Here is a 16,468-nt window from a genome sequence, read left to right as displayed (position 1 = left end):
AGGATTCGTATCTTTTCGAGGAAGAGGAGGAGGTGGGGGAAGGGGATAAGATCATACAGGATCCGCGTGGGGGAGGGGAGACGGATGCGATAGGCAAGGCGGAGAGCACGGCGTTCAAGGATTTGGAGGGATTTATAAAAGGAAGGGGGGGCGGAGATGCAGGCGGGATGGGCGTAGCAGAGGATAGGGCGGATGAGGGACTTATAGGTGTGGAGGATGGTGGAGGGGTCCAGACCCCACGTACGGCCGGAAAGGAGCTTGAGGAGACGGAGTCGGGAACGTGCCTTGGCTTGGATTGTCTGGAGATGGGGAGTCCAGGAGAGGCGACGGTCGAGGGTGACGCCAAGGTACTTAAGGGTGGGGGTGAGAGCGATGGGACGGCCATAAACGGTGAGATAGAAATCAAGGAGGCGGAAGGAAGGGGTGGTTTTGCCTACAATGATCGCCTGGGTTTTGGAAGGATGGACCTTGAGCAACCACTGGTTGCACCAAGCGGTGAACCGGTCAAGATCGGATTGGAGAAGGTGTTGGGAGCGTTGCAGGGTGGGGGCAAGGGCAAGGAAGGCGGTGTCATCGGCAAACTGGAGAAGGTGGACGGGGGCTGACGGCGGCGGCATGTCCGCCGTGTACAACAAGTACAGAAGGGGGGAGAGGACGGAGCCTTGGGGCACACCGGCGGAGGGGAAAAAGGTGTAGGAATCGGTGTTATGGATGGTGACATGGGAAGGACGGCGGGAGAGAAAGGCACCGATCAGACGAACGTAGTTAATGGGAAGGGCGAAGGTTTGGAGCTTGAAGAGGAGACCGGAATGCCATACGCGGTCATATGCGCGTTCGAGGTCAAGAGAGAGGAAGATTGCGGAGCGACGGGAATTGAGCTGTTTGGAAAGGAGATGAGTGAGGTGAAGGAGGAGATCGTCGGAAGAGAAGGATGGCCGAAAGCCACACCGGGTAACGGGGAGGAGGCAGTGCTGGCGAAGATGCTGGTGGATGCGGCGGGTGAGGATAGATTCCAGGACCTTGCTGAAGACTGAGGTAAGGCTGATGGGACGGTAGGAGGAGACGGCGGACGGCGGTTTGCCAGGTTTGAGGAACATGAGGATACGGGAGGTTTTCCACAGGTCGGGGTAGTAACCGGTGGACAGGACTACATTGTAGAGCCTGGCCAGGGTGGAGAGAAAAGAGACAGGAGCTTCACGAAGGTGACGGTAGGTGACACGATCGTGACCAGGAGCGGTGTTGCGTTTGGTGCGGAGTGTAGTGATGAGATCCTGTGTAGTGAATGGGGCATTAAGTTCCGTGTGTGGAATGTTGTCCAAGTACTGGAAACCAGGAGCGAGGGGAGGGACAGAGGTGTCAGTTCGATCGCGGATATCTTTGAAGAGGGAGTAATCGAACTGGGGATCATCAGGGATGGAAAACACATCGGACAGGTAGGAGGCAAAGTGATTGGCCTTACTAAGGGCGTCAGGGAAGGGGTGATCATCGTGGAGAAGAGGATAGTAGGGGGAGGGCTTAGTTCCGGTAAGGCGACGGAAGGCGGTCCAGAACTTGGACGAGTTTATAGGGAGGGTAGCATTTAAACGGGTGCATGTCTGTCGCCAGTCCCGGCGTTTCTTAGCCGCGAGCCAATTTCGAATGTGTCGCTGTAGTTGCCGGTGGCGTCGTAGGGTGTCCGGGTCACGCGTGCGGAGGAAGGCACGGTAGAGACGACGGGATTCACGGAGGAGGAGGACGGCCTGTGGTGGCAAGGTAGGACAGTGGGGGTGGATGGCAACAGTAGGGACGTGGGCCTCCACGGCCTCAGACAAGGTCTGCTGGAGAAAGGAGGCGGCATGGGAGACATCATCGGGACGGCGGTAGGCGAGAGGGTGGCTATCGACCTGAGTGGAGAGGGTATCCCGGTAGGCATTCCAGTTGGCACGGGAATAGTCATGGATGTACTTAGGGGGAGGGTCATGACGAGGGTCGGGGCGGGGGCGACGACCGTCTGAAACGGTCGCTACCAATAGGCTCCAGGACATCCACCGTAATGCGACCAAGGAGGTTGGGGGAGGAGAGAATAACGTCGGGAGTGGAATTGGATTCGGGACGGGTGTGCTGGGGGATGGGGATGAGGTCGCCTTGAAGGGAGGAGAGGAACCGATGCCACCGCCGTAACTGGGCAGCGGAGCGACTATGGATGTTGAGGTCGGCGGCGATCACATAGGAGGAGAAGGTACGGTCGATGTGGGAGAGGAAGTCAAAAGGAAGAGGGGCGTTGGGGCGGACATAGATGGTGGCACAGGTAATGGTAAGGCCGGGGAAGAAGAGACTAAGGATCAGGTGTTCGGTGGGGTCGGGAAGGAGAGGTTGGAGCCGAACGGGGATCTGGCGGTGGTGGCCAATGGCAACTCCGCCACGCGCAACTGGGAGGGGATTATCGGAGCGGTGGAGGAGATAGGGGGAGGTGTGGATGGAGTGGTGGGGTTGGAGGAAGGTTTCATTGAGGAGGAAGGCATCCACACGGTGGGTAGCAAGGGTGTGCAGGAAGAGGTTCTTGTTGGCGGGAAGGGAGCGGATATTGTTGAAAAGGAGACGATGCTGTCGCGCCATGATAAGGATTTAGACGAGGGTGTCAAGGCGGGCGAAGGTGAAATGGGCCTGGTTATTGGAATAGGTGGCGTACATTTTAAGGTGGAATATGGAACGGGCGGCGAGGGAGATCTGTTGGAGGGTGTGGGGGCGCTGAAAGGGATGGACGTTTTGGAGGACAATGGTGAGGAACCTGATGATGTCCTCAGCAGGGGGGGGACGAAGGGAATTGCCAGGAGGGGTGGGGGCGTCCAGGGGACGGACAGGTACGGTGAGTTCAGGGGAGGTGGGAGGGGGTCGTGCTTTACACTTTTGGGAGTAGGTAGGGTGGGGGAGGCTGCAGGTATTACAGGAGGGAGGGGATTGGAGGTTGGGGCACTGCCGGAGGAAGTGCGCTTGTCGACAATGCGGGCAGGTGGGGGCCTCGTGGCACTCTGCTGTTGGATGTGCATTGTAGCGCAGACATCTCTGGCAGCGCAGGGATTGAGGGGGGGGGAACGGGAGGGGTCGACCTTGTACCGCTGATTGAAGAGGAGGGCACCCTCCTTCAGGAGACGGTCAATGGAGGGGGCGTCCTCAGAGAAAACCCGCATAAGGCGGGTGGGGCCGGTCGCGTTGAAAATGCGGCGGACTGCCCGCACCTCCAGGGTGGGATGGGCCTTCAGCTCCGCCAACACCTCCTCCTCCGTGATCGACGGACTAAGCCGAGTGATCACGGCGGTGAGGGTCGGTGGGCGACGCGGGGGTTGGGGTTGGCGGGTAGGAGATGGGGAGGGAGCAGGGGTGAGGGAGGCGTTAGGACCAAAACGGGTGATGGGGAGGCGGGAGAGAATGTCAGTATGGAGGGTTGGGCTGGGGGAGGAGATAAGAACAGAATCCCGTCTGGGAGTAAGGAGAGAGATGGGGGCGCCAGGGAAATGTTGGCGGAGGAGGAGGGAGAGATTCTGGGCCTCGAGGAAGGAAGGATCGGGACGGGACAGGAGATATTTGTAGAGACCGGGTGGGGAGGAGGAGGAGGAGGAGGAGGAGGAGGAGGAGGAGGAGGAGGAGGAGGAGGAGGAGGAGGAGGAGGGAGCGGGGCCTGGTGGGGAGACGTCCATGGCATTTTGGGGTGGGGATGGGGGGCGGGGTGGAGCCTTTTTATGAGCAGAGGAAGTGGGGGCGCCACTAGGGCGTTTGACAGTGGCAGATGGGCGGGTGGTGATAAGAGGGACGGGAACGATGGGGAGGTGGTGGGAAGGGACAGGTCCCGGCACGGACGCAGCAGTCGGCGCCGGAGATAGTGACTGTGACGGTGCAGGCGAAGGTGTCAGTGATGGCGATGGCGACGATGGCGACGATGATGGTGGTGGTGGTGGTGGTGGTGGTGGTGGTGGTGGTGGTGGTGGTGGTGGTGGTGGTGGTGGTGGTGGTGGTGGTGGTGGTGGTGGTGGTGGTGGTGGTGGTGGTGGTGGCGGTGGCGGTGGCGGCGGCGGTGACGGCGAGAGCTGGGCGTGGGCAGTGGCCCGACAGCCCACCACCTTAGCCGGAGCTGCAGTGACAGGCTGGGGGAGTGGGGGGAAAGAATCAGAACGAGAGGAAGAAGCGGGAGAGGGGGCGACAAAGGGCGAGGGCGAAGGGATAGAGAGGAGGGGAGGGATGGAAGGAGGGGGTTGGGACTGGGCACACCAAGTGATAGTGGTGGAGGCGGCGGAAGGGGACATATACACGATGGCGGTGGTGGTAGTAGTAGTGACGGTGGTGGTGGGGGCGGACATGACGACAAGGAGAAGAAAGAAAAAACAGCACTAAAAGGACAGGACACACACTGGGCGACGGCGACGGCGACGGCGAGAGGCAGGAACGCTGCTGCCGCGGACGGGGCGGCGGCGGCGGCGGCTGCTGCTGCTGCTGCTGCTGCTGCTGCTGCTGCTGGCTGGACTGCTGCTGCCACCGGAGGGCTGGCTGGCTGGCTGGCTGGCTGGCTGGCTGGCTGGCTGGCTGCGGGACCACTGCTGCAGGCCGGGACCGGGAACTGCTGCTGCTGCTGCTGGGCTGGCTGGCTGGCACCTGGAACACCTAGCACTTCGATGAGCGCGAAAATTGTTCTATCGAAGGGCGGTAACCTTTCGGTGTACCGCCGGAGATGAAGGAAAACCCGAAGTGGAAGGGCCTAAATGCTTGCAGCGTGTGCGCTCCACATGTGGGAGTGACACACGGTGGTACGGGCCGATATGGCAACAGGCGACCGTCGAAAACATCGCAAAAGCAAGTGCCGGAAGGAACGACAATTCACGAGAGCAATCGTCAACAGCCCAGTACTAGCGTCCATGTCGAAGAGTAAACGGCGACTCCCATTTGACCGCCGCTAGCTGCCAGGGCGGTGCAGAAGCCGTGCGGCCGCCCCACAGCAGCGCCAGGCCGGCGCGAGCTACACCAGCGCGAGGCCGGCGCGAGCTACACCTAGCCGAGTGCTTACATCGTCCACCGCCTACTGCATATGTGTGTGTACACACGTATTCTGCGTGCGTGCGGCGGCGACGACGACGACGTTCGCGAGGAGCTAAGGTTATAACTCCAAAAAATTTAATTAAAATTATCTGTGGCCGGACCATAAGAGACGCCAACGAGGCATCTGAAGGCACTGTTGTGTGCCCCCATAAATTGCCAGCCTGGTGTAATGCGGCTGCAAGAGGGGTCCGGCTAAAGGCAAAAAAAAAAAAAAAATTGAATACTTGCGATAATCTAAAATTAATTTAAAGAGTACGTGGTGTGTAAGCAGCTAACTACTGGGCACATCGACAACTACGACAAGTTTTGCTATCAGCGGAATATCTGACCACTGCAGAATATTAACCCATTTCAGGCTGTGTTTTAATTAATTTTAGGTGGGCCGATCCCGGCGGTACTGCAATGCCGGGCCAACCCGCGACAGAGGTGGAGCAAGCCCCTAGCACTCCGTCATGAGCCAAAAATGAGTTTAATATTCTGGTCCTGCGATGCAGGACGTATCAGATATTAAGCTGATAAGAACAGATACTATACTTTTTTTTTTTTTTACGTAAAGCAGTGTGCTGTGAATAGCAAGCCTTATTGCCAGAAAACGAAATAAAAAACAGAGGCACACTCTGCTATGCCTCAGGAAGCGATGACACACTACTCAGAATTACACCTCACTCTGCAGGTGTGAAGCAAGTGATGGTTTTATAACTAAAAGAATTAAAGAAATAGAGACAGAAATGAAGGCAAAGTAAAAACAGGGACGGCAGCACACATAAATGAAAAACGAAACTAGCGAGATAATCCCATCGCTCAGAGAATTAACGAAGCAATAAACCTCTAAGAGATATTACGTGTTTTCCAATTTACCAAGAATGTCCCATATAAAGGTCATCCAATTCCCATGTAACTAATTGTCAAGTCATTGATAGCACAGAATAGTCTATTCCAGTGATGCCCAGAAGGCCAATGTCAAATTTTGGGTATAGGAAGTCGAGGGTAGGTTGAGAGTCGCAGTGACATAGCTCCAGGGGTAATCCAGGCAATACCTGGACAAAGTGCCTTAGTCAACCCTGAACACCTTTTGGTATCCATGAATCATGGCAACCTTCAAAAACCGAGCAAAGGTATTGGTGTATGTCTGGTCAGATTCCGTCAGGCGATGCTGGCTCCACAGGTAGTCCATGAAGGTGGCAGCATCGGTGATGGAAAGCTCATAAATCGTGAAAATGGTGTGGCCCAAGAGCCACACCATTGCGTTACGTCGTGTCCGGGGGTTGGTTTGAAGATCAGGGGTAAGGAACCAGTCGATGGACACATTGTCCGGTGTCGTCCCACCAATCAGCGTTAAGAGCACACGGGCAAGGTCCCACACTTCCGCGACCTGAGGGCAGAGGAAACGGTGTTCTCTGGTATCGACGTCACCACACCGGCCGCAAGCAGCCGAAGGCTGTAGACGGATGGCCGCCAGGCGATGGTTGGTAGGTATCAAATTGTTGACGACACGATACCAGAGCGCCGAAACTTCCGTGGGAAGGGCGGAGTTGTTGATATTAGCCCAAACATGGCGCCAGATGACTGACGGGCGCCTGCCCTCCAATTTATGCGGTGTGGGCTGGCCGCGAAGTGCATGGTAAAGGCGCCGCGATGTGCGCGCCTTGTCTGTGGCCACTGTGAGGACATAACTGCGGTGGAGATAATAGTCTTTGACCGTCGTCAGCCGGAACGGAATATACGTCAAACAGACCGGTGCACGCGCCGAGTGTGGACGATAACGGTCGAAGAGGACCGCTGTAGTCCCACCGGGGTCGGCGTCGCGCAAAGTGGCAACACGGTGAATCAGAAGGGCCGCACATTTCCGGGAAAAGTCAATGAGGCCGAGGCCGCCATCGACCTTCGGTAGCGTGCAAGTCAGCGCATCAACTTTGAACAGCGCATGCCGCCACAAAAGCCAATATACCGCTTGTGAAATGGCTCGGCCGATCTGTTTCGGTAGCGTAAGTAGTTGGGCGACATACCATGCCCGTGAGAGGAGATAACTATTAATCAGCTGGACGCGTTGATGGAGGTCGAGTCGCCGATCAGCGTGGCTCACGCAAAGGCCCCTGATGCGTGTTAGAAGCCGCCGCCACGTGAGTGTTAACATACGCTGCGGACAGGCAGTCACCTCAAGACCCAAGATACGCTGTTCCCCCACAACTCGGTACCACGGGCGTTCGACGGTCAATGATCGTGGCCCTAGCGGGAGCAGCACGGTCTTGTTGGGATTTAACTGAGCACCGGAGGCCCGTTCGTAAACGTCGAGAACGCGGCGAGCGGAATCGATGTCCCTGGCGTTAGCAACAAACACACCAACGTCATCGGCGTAGGCCGCACAGCGGAAGGTGACGCCTGGAAGAGCGACACCGTCGACCAACCGGCCAATGTCACGCAGCATGGGGTCTAGCGCTAAGGCAAACAAATACATCGACAAGGGACATCCCTGTCGAACTGACCGCCTGATGGGAATGGGGCGCGACCGGCAACCGTTCACCACGACAGTGGAATTCGCCCCATGCAAGAAGTGTCGAATGATGCTGATGAAGCGCTCCCCAAAACCCATCCGCGACAGAACGGCCAGCAGGTAAGGGTGCGAGACCCTGTCAAAGGCACCGGCGAAGTCCAAGGAAAGAATGGCAGCTGGGGTGCGAGTGTCTGCGGTGAGGAAGACAACATCGCGGTACAGGGAAGCGGCGGTGAAGATGTTCCGACGCGAAACGCCACAGGATTGAGTGGGGCAAAGTACTTTAGTCATCGCCTGTTTTAGACGAGAGGCCACACAACGTGCCACCAACTTATAGTCAGTGTTAAGAACAGTGATAGGACGGAGGTCCTGAGCTCGACAGTGACCAGTCACCTTTGGAATAAGGGCAATACGTCCAGTTAAAAATTCGGCGGGTAAGTCGCATCCAGCGAAAATCTCCTCGCACATTTTGCAGAAACGGTCGCCGAGCAGGTCCCAAAAATGTTGGTAGAACTCATAAGGGAGACCGTCGGGGCCAGGTGACTTGTGTCCCGGACAGGCACGGAGGACAGATGTGAGTTCAGCGAGTGTCAGGGGCTCGGTTAAAGAGCCGCGGTCATGACGATCCAAAGAAGTTGGCACCCCACTGACAAGTGCATGTTGGGCGGCGACGTCGACCTCAACATCCTGGAAGAGGTTGGTGAAATGGTCCGTCAGGTGTTGGAGGACTTCACGGTAGTCTGTGATACGCGTAGCATCGTCTGCTTTAAGGCGCAGAATGGCGTTCTTCTTGGAACGAGTTCGTTCAGAGGCAAGGTGATAGATGGATGGCTTCTCGCCTTCAATCAGGTATTCAGAACGACGCCGCACCACCATACCGTCGGCTTTCTCCCGAGAGAAGCGAAGGATTTTCGCTTTAATTTTGTTGAGGCGCATGCGGAGCTGATCATACCTGTCAGCAGGAAGAGTCAGGGCGTCAATGAGACACTGCTGATAGAAGGCTAACGTGCTACGTTTCCAGTGGGCGACGTCGCGACTATATTCTCGGAGAACACGTCGCAGCCGGGGTTTCGCACAGCGGAGCCACCAAACCACCGTGGTAGGGTACCGGGAAGTGTCCGTGAGACAGTCCTGCCATGTTTTCGTGTCAAGAGCACGAAGTTCGGGCATTGGCAGATGAAGGGTATTCATCTTCCAAAAGGTGCCACGAGGAACCGGGGCTGGACCCGCGATACGCAAGGAACACGAGTACGCACAGTGGTCACTAAAGGCCACGGGTATGACTTGGACGGTACAAAGGGCGGGAGTCAAATCAGTCGAGACATAAATACGATCTATACGGCTGGCTCCAGTGGGATAGATGTGGGTAAATTGCGTGTAGGCGGGATGAAAGTGGCGCCACGTGTCAGTAAGGTCAGCCGCTCGAAGGAGTGAAGCGAGCGCTTCACACCGCATAGGCGTCGGGACCTGGTCAACTCCGGCTACCACACAGTTGAAGTCTCCGCCAAAGACGATAGGGCGACGAGCTGCTAAGAAAGGGGGGATATCAGACTGAAAAAGTGTCGTTCTGTCATGCCTGTGGTTAGCACCGGAAGGAGCATAGACATTTAGAAAGAGGACATCTTGAAGGATACATGCAAGGACACGACCGTTGGGGAGCGTGGTAACATGGGATGGAGTGAACTCTGATCGGTAGAGCAAAGCAGTACCCCGCCGGGCGTCAGGGTCGATGTTATACAGTGCCTCATAACCCACTAGGTCAGAGAGAAAAGGGGCACAAACCTCCTGGAGAAATACCACATCAAACGCACCAAGGCGGAGAAAGTCCTTCAAAGAGCGAAGTTTGACTGGATTGGAGATGGAGTTAATATTGACCGTTAAAAGGGAGAGGGCTCCCGGCGGACGGTCAAAGGCAGGCATGGGAGAGCAACACAGAGGAAATAACGGCAGATAGGGTCACGGCCGTAGGGAAGCAGGTGTGGAAACATCCAGATCGGAACCCCGCTATATCACCCCGGATGTGAGAAATTAATACCAAGCAGCTCATGTGGGGAAAGCCCACTCAATCACGCATTTCATCGCCCTCGTCGTCAGCCCAGTTCAGGCCTCCCCCATCGGCAGGATAGTCCGAGCCAGGCGGCGCAGACGGTTCGGACGCAGTAGGATGTGAAAGGGTACGAGTATGCTGCAGTGGCTGATCGCTACCCTGGTCATGTTTCCGTTTTGCAGGGATCGCTCCCCGATCTCGCGATGAACTGAGAAGAGCCTCTAGTTGCCGAGCAGTTTGCCGCATACCGCCCGAGCGGTCAGCGGAAACAGAGCGGGAAACCGAGCAGGCCTGAGAGTCAGTCTCACTGCCGCTTTCAGGGGGACGGAAAACGTCCGCCGCCTCCGCCGGTTGGTCTGGGTTCGCCTTCTTGCGTCGATGACGACGACGGCGGGGGGAATTTGCGTCATCTGCCGGGAGGGGCGGGGTAGGAATAACGACCTCCATCTGTTCTACAGCGACCACATCACTCGCCATAGCAGGCACGTCAGACGCCGCCGGCGGTACCGCCACAACGGGCGCCCGGTCCGTGACGGGTTCGTCAACTGGTGCACTGGGTGCCGGTTGCACTGCATCTGGCGGGGATGACACGTCAGGTCGCTCAGCGGGACGGTGGGCAGCGCCCGCCACTACCTCGCTGAGGAGAGGCACAAGGTCGGTATCAGCAGCGCGTTCCCGCGGCAGTTGCACAGGGCGCCGGCGCGGGCACTCCACGCGGAGATGCTCCGTCGATTGACAAAGGGAGCAAGTCTGCGGTTGCCCAATATATGTGACCTGGGCCCTGGTACTCGTAATATTTAAGTACGACGGTATGTGCTGGCGGAGGTCCATGCGGACACTACGAACGCCGCTGTTGCCCTGGAAACGGTAGGCACTGCCCCACCTCTCATTCGTGATGCTGAGCACCGTGCCATACCGCCACAAGACACGGCCGATGACTTCATTCGGACACTCAGGGGGTACGTTGAACACCCGCACAGTCCGTATGCCAAACCCAGACGGCACGATTGTCACTGTACCGACACTGCCATCGAAATAGCGGAACGGATGTTCGCCCGCTAGAGCCAGGCCATACTTTTCGTATTGCTCCTGGTTGACGAATTTCACAAATAACGAAAACAAGACAAAATCCAGTTGGAAGGTGTCAACATCATGTTCCGGTACACGTAGATCGCCAAAAATCCTTTCCTGTATTTCAAACGCGGTCGGCCGTCTTGCCGCCCTGTCGAACACACACTGAATACTATTCGACCGATTGGTCATGTCACCGCAAAAATGTCAACGACGGAGAAATAAAGAACAGACGAAACCTCGATCGCTATACGCGAGAGGTGACCCAAACCCGCGACAGAGCCCAACAGAACGCTCCGCTCGCGGGGTGCTTCTTAGCCAAAAGGCCGAGAAGCGATAAGAAAAACCCGCAGTGGAAGGGCCTAAATGCTTGCAGCGTGTGCGCTCCACATGTGGGAGTGACACACGGTGGTACGGGCCGATATGGCAACAGGCGACCGTCGAAAACATCGCAAAAGCAAGTGCCGGAAGGAACGACAATTCACGAGAGCAATCGTCAACAGCCCAGTACTAGCGTCCATGTCGAAGAGTAAACGGCGACTCCCATTTGACCGCCGCTAGCTGCCAGGGCGGTGCAGAAGCCGTGCGGCCGCCCCACAGCAGCGCCAGGCCGGCGCGAGCTACACCGGCGCGAGGCCGGCGCGAGCTACACCTAGCCGAGTGCTTACATCGTCCACCGCCTACTGCATATGTGTGTGTACACACGTATTCTGCGTGCGTGCGGCGGCGACGACGACGTTCGCGAGGAGCTAAGGTTATAACTCCAAAAAATTTAATTAAAATTATCTGTGGCCGGACCATAAGAGACGCCAACGAGGCATCTGAAGGCACTGTTGTGTGCCCCCATAAATTGCCAGCCTGGTGTAATGCGGCTGCAAGAGGGGTCCGGCTAAAGGCAAAAAAAAAAAAAAAAAAAAAAAAAATTGAATACTTGCGATAATCTAAAATTAATTTAAAGAGTACGTGGTGTGTAAGCAGCTAACTACTGGGCACATCGACAACTACGACAAGTTTTGCTATCAGCGGAATATCTGACCACTGCAGAATATTAACCCATTTCAGGCTGTGTTTTAATTAATTTTAGGTGGGCCGATCCCGGCGGTACTGCAATGCCGGGCCAACCCGCGACAGAGGTGGAGCAAGCCCCTAGCACTCCGTCATGAGCCAAAAATGAGTTTAATATTCTGGTCCTGCGATGCAGGACGTATCAGATATTAAGCTGATAAGAACAGATACTACACTTTGATCTTAGCCAAAAGGCCGAGAAGCGATAAGGAAAACCCGCAGTGGAAGGGCCTAAATGCTTGCAGCGTGTGCGCTCCACATGTGGGAGTGACACACGGTGGTACGGGCCGATATGGCAACAGGCGACCGTCGAAAACATCGCAAAAGCAAGTGCCGGAAGGAACGACAATTCACGAGAGCAATCGTCAACAGCCCAGTACTAGCGTCCATGTCGAAGAGTAAACGGCGACTCCCATTTGACCGCCGCTAGCTGCCAGGGCGGTGCAGAAGCCGTGCGGCCGCCCCACAGCAGCGCCAGGCCGGCGCGAGCTACACCGGCGCGAGGCCGGCGCGAGCTACACCTAGCCGAGTGCTTACATCGTCCACCGCCTACTGCATATGTGTGTGTACACACGTATTCTGCGTGCGTGCGGCGGCGACGACGACGTTCGCGAGGAGCTAAGGTTATAACTCCAAAAAATTTAATTAAAATTATCTGTGGCCGGACCATAAGAGACGCCAACGAGGCATCTGAAGGCACTGTTGTGTGCCCCCATAAATTGCCAGCCTGGTGTAATGCGGCTGCAAGAGGGGTCCGGCTAAAGGCAAAAAAAAAAAAAAAAAAAATTGAATACTTGCGATAATCTAAAATTAATTTAAAGAGTACGTGGTGTGTAAGCAGCTAACTACTGGGCACATCGACAACTACGACAAGTTTTGCTATCAGCGGAATATCTGACCACTGCAGAATATTAACCCATTTCAGGCTGTGTTTTAATTAATTTTAGGTGGGCCGATCCCGGCGGTACTGCAATGCCGGGCCAACCCGCGACAGAGGTGGAGCAAGCCCCTAGCACTCCGTCATGAGCCAAAAATGAGTTTAATATTCTGGTCCTGCGATGCAGGACGTATCAGATATTAAGCTGATAAGAACAGATACTACACTTTGATCTTAGCCAAAAGGCCGAGAAGCGATAAGGAAAACCCGCAGTGGAAGGGCCTAAATGCTTGCAGCGTGTGCGCTCCACATGTGGGAGTGACACACGGTGGTACGGGCCGATATGGCAACAGGCGACCGTCGAAAACATCGCAAAAGCAAGTGCCGGAAGGAACGACAATTCACGAGAGCAATCGTCAACAGCCCAGTACTAGCGTCCATGTCGAAGAGTAAACGGCGACTCCCATTTGACCGCCGCTAGCTGCCAGGGCGGTGCAGAAGCCGTGCGGCCGCCCCACAGCAGCGCCAGGCCGGCGCGAGCTACACCGGCGCGAGGCCGGCGCGAGCTACACCTAGCCGAGTGCTTACATCGTCCACCGCCTACTGCATATGTGTGTGTACACACGTATTCTGCGTGCGTGCGGCGGCGACGACGACGTTCGCGAGGAGCTAAGGTTATAACTCCAAAAAATTTAATTAAAATTATCTGTGGCCGGACCATAAGAGACGCCAACGAGGCATCTGAAGGCACTGTTGTGTGCCCCCATAAATTGCCAGCCTGGTGTAATGCGGCTGCAAGAGGGGTCCGGCTAAAGGCAAAAAAAAAAAAAAAAAAAAAATTGAATACTTGCGATAATCTAAAATTAATTTAAAGAGTACGTGGTGTGTAAGCAGCTAACTACTGGGCACATCGACAACTACGACAAGTTTTGCTATCAGCGGAATATCTGACCACTGCAGAATATTAACCCATTTCAGGCTGTGTTTTAATTAATTTTAGGTGGGCCGATCCCGGCGGTACTGCAATGCCGGGCCAACCCGCGACAGAGGTGGAGCAAGCCCCTAGCACTCCGTCATGAGCCAAAAATGAGTTTAATATTCTGGTCCTGCGATGCAGGACGTATCAGATATTAAGCTGATAAGAACAGATACTACACTTTGATCTTAGCCAAAAGGCCGAGAAGCGATAAGGAAAACCCGCAGTGGAAGGGCCTAAATGCTTGCAGCGTGTGCGCTCCACATGTGGGAGTGACACACGGTGGTACGGGCCGATATGGCAACAGGCGACCGTCGAAAACATCGCAAAAGCAAGTGCCGGAAGGAACGACAATTCACGAGAGCAATCGTCAACAGCCCAGTACTAGCGTCCATGTCGAAGAGTAAACGGCGACTCCCATTTGACCGCCGCTAGCTGCCAGGGCGGTGCAGAAGCCGTGCGGCCGCCCCACAGCAGCGCCAGGCCGGCGCGAGCTACACCGGCGCGAGGCCGGCGCGAGCTACACCTAGCCGAGTGCTTACATCGTCCACCGCCTACTGCATATGTGTGTGTACACACGTATTCTGCGTGCGTGCGGCGGCGACGACGACGTTCGCGAGGAGCTAAGGTTATAACTCCAAAAAATTTAATTAAAATTATCTGTGGCCGGACCATAAGAGACGCCAACGAGGCATCTGAAGGCACTGTTGTGTGCCCCCATAAATTGCCAGCCTGGTGTAATGCGGCTGCAAGAGGGGTCCGGCTAAAGGCAAAAAAAAAAAAAAAAAAATTGAATACTTGCGATAATCTAAAATTAATTTAAAGAGTACGTGGTGTGTAAGCAGCTAACTACTGGGCACATCGACAACTACGACAAGTTTTGCTATCAGCGGAATATCTGACCACTGCAGAATATTAACCCATTTCAGGCTGTGTTTTAATTAATTTTAGGTGGGCCGATCCCGGCGGTACTGCAATGCCGGGCCAACCCGCGACAGAGGTGGAGCAAGCCCCTAGCACTCCGTCATGAGCCAAAAATGAGTTTAATATTCTGGTCCTGCGATGCAGGACGTATCAGATATTAAGCTGATAAGAACAGATTTTTATTTATCGAGATAATTCTTAGTTACATTTTTAAGAAGTATAAATTTAAGAAAGAATATTCATGACTCTATACAATGCGAGTTTTACAGATTTATTAAGTTTAGAAAAAATTTAAGAGAAACGGTTCTAACCGTACTTAAGTATTTAATCACTATTCTAGTTCGTGGGTTAAGCCCACTACTTAAATATCATGAGGCCGCGTTAGGCGCGGATTCTTAAGTATATAACCTTAAGATTAATCCCGCGTTAGGCGCGGCCTTACTTACGTCAGACCAGGGGTAAATTGGACCTAATTTAGGGGCTATTTTATGTTTATTTGATTCATCTCCATGCCCTGACAGCACACTGCACATGCACGGCTGCCAGCGGCTGGTGCGCCACGCACGCAGGCGGGTCACACTCAGCCGGACTTCTCCCCTCTGTCCGCCTTGCGGCGGACGTCACTGGGGTGTCGTGGCAGGAGGGTGTTGCTTCCCACGCTGGCTGGAGACTGCCGGGCAGTAGGCACACGTACGGCGCCGCCCAGCACCGCGCCAACCGAGGTGGGGGCCATATTCGGCGGCCACCACGGAGGGAGGGGCACCAGGCAGCACCGCACGCACCGCTACTGACTCGGCACTGCTGCAGTGCGGCGCGAAGATGGTGTAACGCCGCAGGTCCCGCGTCGTGAAGGAGAATCTCGACACCGACGACACGAAGGCACCGACCTCGAAGTTCTCCGACGACTGCAGTCTCGAGGGTCTCGCAGCCTGACGTCAGAGCATGCCACAGTCTAGGGGGACACATACTGGCGGTGGCCAGTGATGTGTTCAACGTAGATGTCGCGGGACCACTTGATGGTGTCGGACACCATCAATCGCCGCATCAGTTGGCAGTAGCGGCTGGCGATGCCTAGGTGCCGAAGCACCGCATCGTTCTGGCGGTCCCACGCCCCCAGACTGCCGACAACCAGGGCGTCGACAGTGACGGAATAGCCGCGAGCGGTTAATCCGCGCGCAACGTCGGCGTACTTTATCCTCTTCAGTTGCCGAGCGTTGTCGAGCGCAATCCGCCTATTTTCGAAGGGGATTGTCACATCGACGATGGTCACAGTCTTCGCGGCCTCGTCAGTTATTACGAGGTCCGGACGCAGCCCACTGCTGTCCCCTATGACGGCTTGGTTGATCCTGATGTCAGGAACAGCAGTGTTTCCTCTCCTTGGCCGCCCAGCGACTGCTGTCGCGAGGCGGTTGAGGACCGCGTTGTGGCGATACTGCAGGGCTGCTGAGTGCACCATACACGCGTTGATTACGTGCGGGAGCGTCTCATTGTTGTGGCCACAGCGTCGGCAGGCTTTGTTGTTGTTTGCCCGCCCATCAAAGCGGCGACATCCGTTCAGAGGCACGACTCCGAGTCTGGCGCGATGTATAAAGCGCCAGTCTGCGAAGCGGGTGTATTTGCCTCCCGCTATGAAGTGGTTGGACGCTGTGGACTCCCTGGTGCACTCGAACACCTTCCCCTGGTCCGGTTTTCTGAGTAGGATGTGGCGCAGGCGCTGTCTCAGACACTCGCGGAGCGTCCGCGAGAGAAGACGTTTGGCGCCCCCTCCCACCCGGACATGCTCGACGCCAGTGTTGACGGTGCGTCCCACGCTGTCATCATCGTGTTGCGGTCCATCGCCGCCATCTTCGAGGTGTCGTGTAGTCCCAAGCGCCGTCCTCTCCGTGGCCGGCTGCGTCACCCCTCCGATGCCGCCGTGTTCCGCGTCGTCTGCGATGGCGGGTCGGCCGCCGA

General features: G+C 55.9%; 1 protein-coding gene, 4 non-coding genes and 1 pseudogene across 5 annotated transcripts in view; all 6 read right to left on the bottom strand.

The window, feature by feature from the left end:
- Positions 1-16,468, bottom strand: part of LOC126206573 (uncharacterized) — a 58,010-nt gene that overhangs the window by 11,581 nt on the left and 29,961 nt on the right. The window lies entirely within an intron of this gene.
- LOC126204433 (U2 spliceosomal RNA) lies at positions 5,437-5,624 on the bottom strand. The gene has a single exon (XR_007540503.1). It is a non-coding gene; the product is annotated as a U2 spliceosomal RNA (small nuclear RNA).
- Positions 11,753-11,945, bottom strand: LOC126204426 (U2 spliceosomal RNA). The gene has a single exon (XR_007540502.1). It is a non-coding gene; the product is annotated as a U2 spliceosomal RNA (small nuclear RNA).
- LOC126204420 (U2 spliceosomal RNA) lies at positions 12,681-12,873 on the bottom strand. The gene has a single exon (XR_007540500.1). It is a non-coding gene; the product is annotated as a U2 spliceosomal RNA (small nuclear RNA).
- On the bottom strand, positions 13,611-13,803 carry LOC126204416 (U2 spliceosomal RNA). The gene has a single exon (XR_007540498.1). It is a non-coding gene; the product is annotated as a U2 spliceosomal RNA (small nuclear RNA).
- Positions 14,538-14,752, bottom strand: LOC126204614 (U2 spliceosomal RNA; annotated as a pseudogene).

This window comes from Schistocerca nitens, chromosome 1, assembly GCF_023898315.1.
Source record: "Schistocerca nitens isolate TAMUIC-IGC-003100 chromosome 1, iqSchNite1.1, whole genome shotgun sequence".
NCBI lineage: Eukaryota > Metazoa > Arthropoda > Insecta > Orthoptera > Acrididae > Schistocerca > Schistocerca nitens.
The sequence above is the reverse complement of the archived record's forward strand: the minus strand, read 5'-3'. Positions and strand labels throughout refer to the sequence as shown.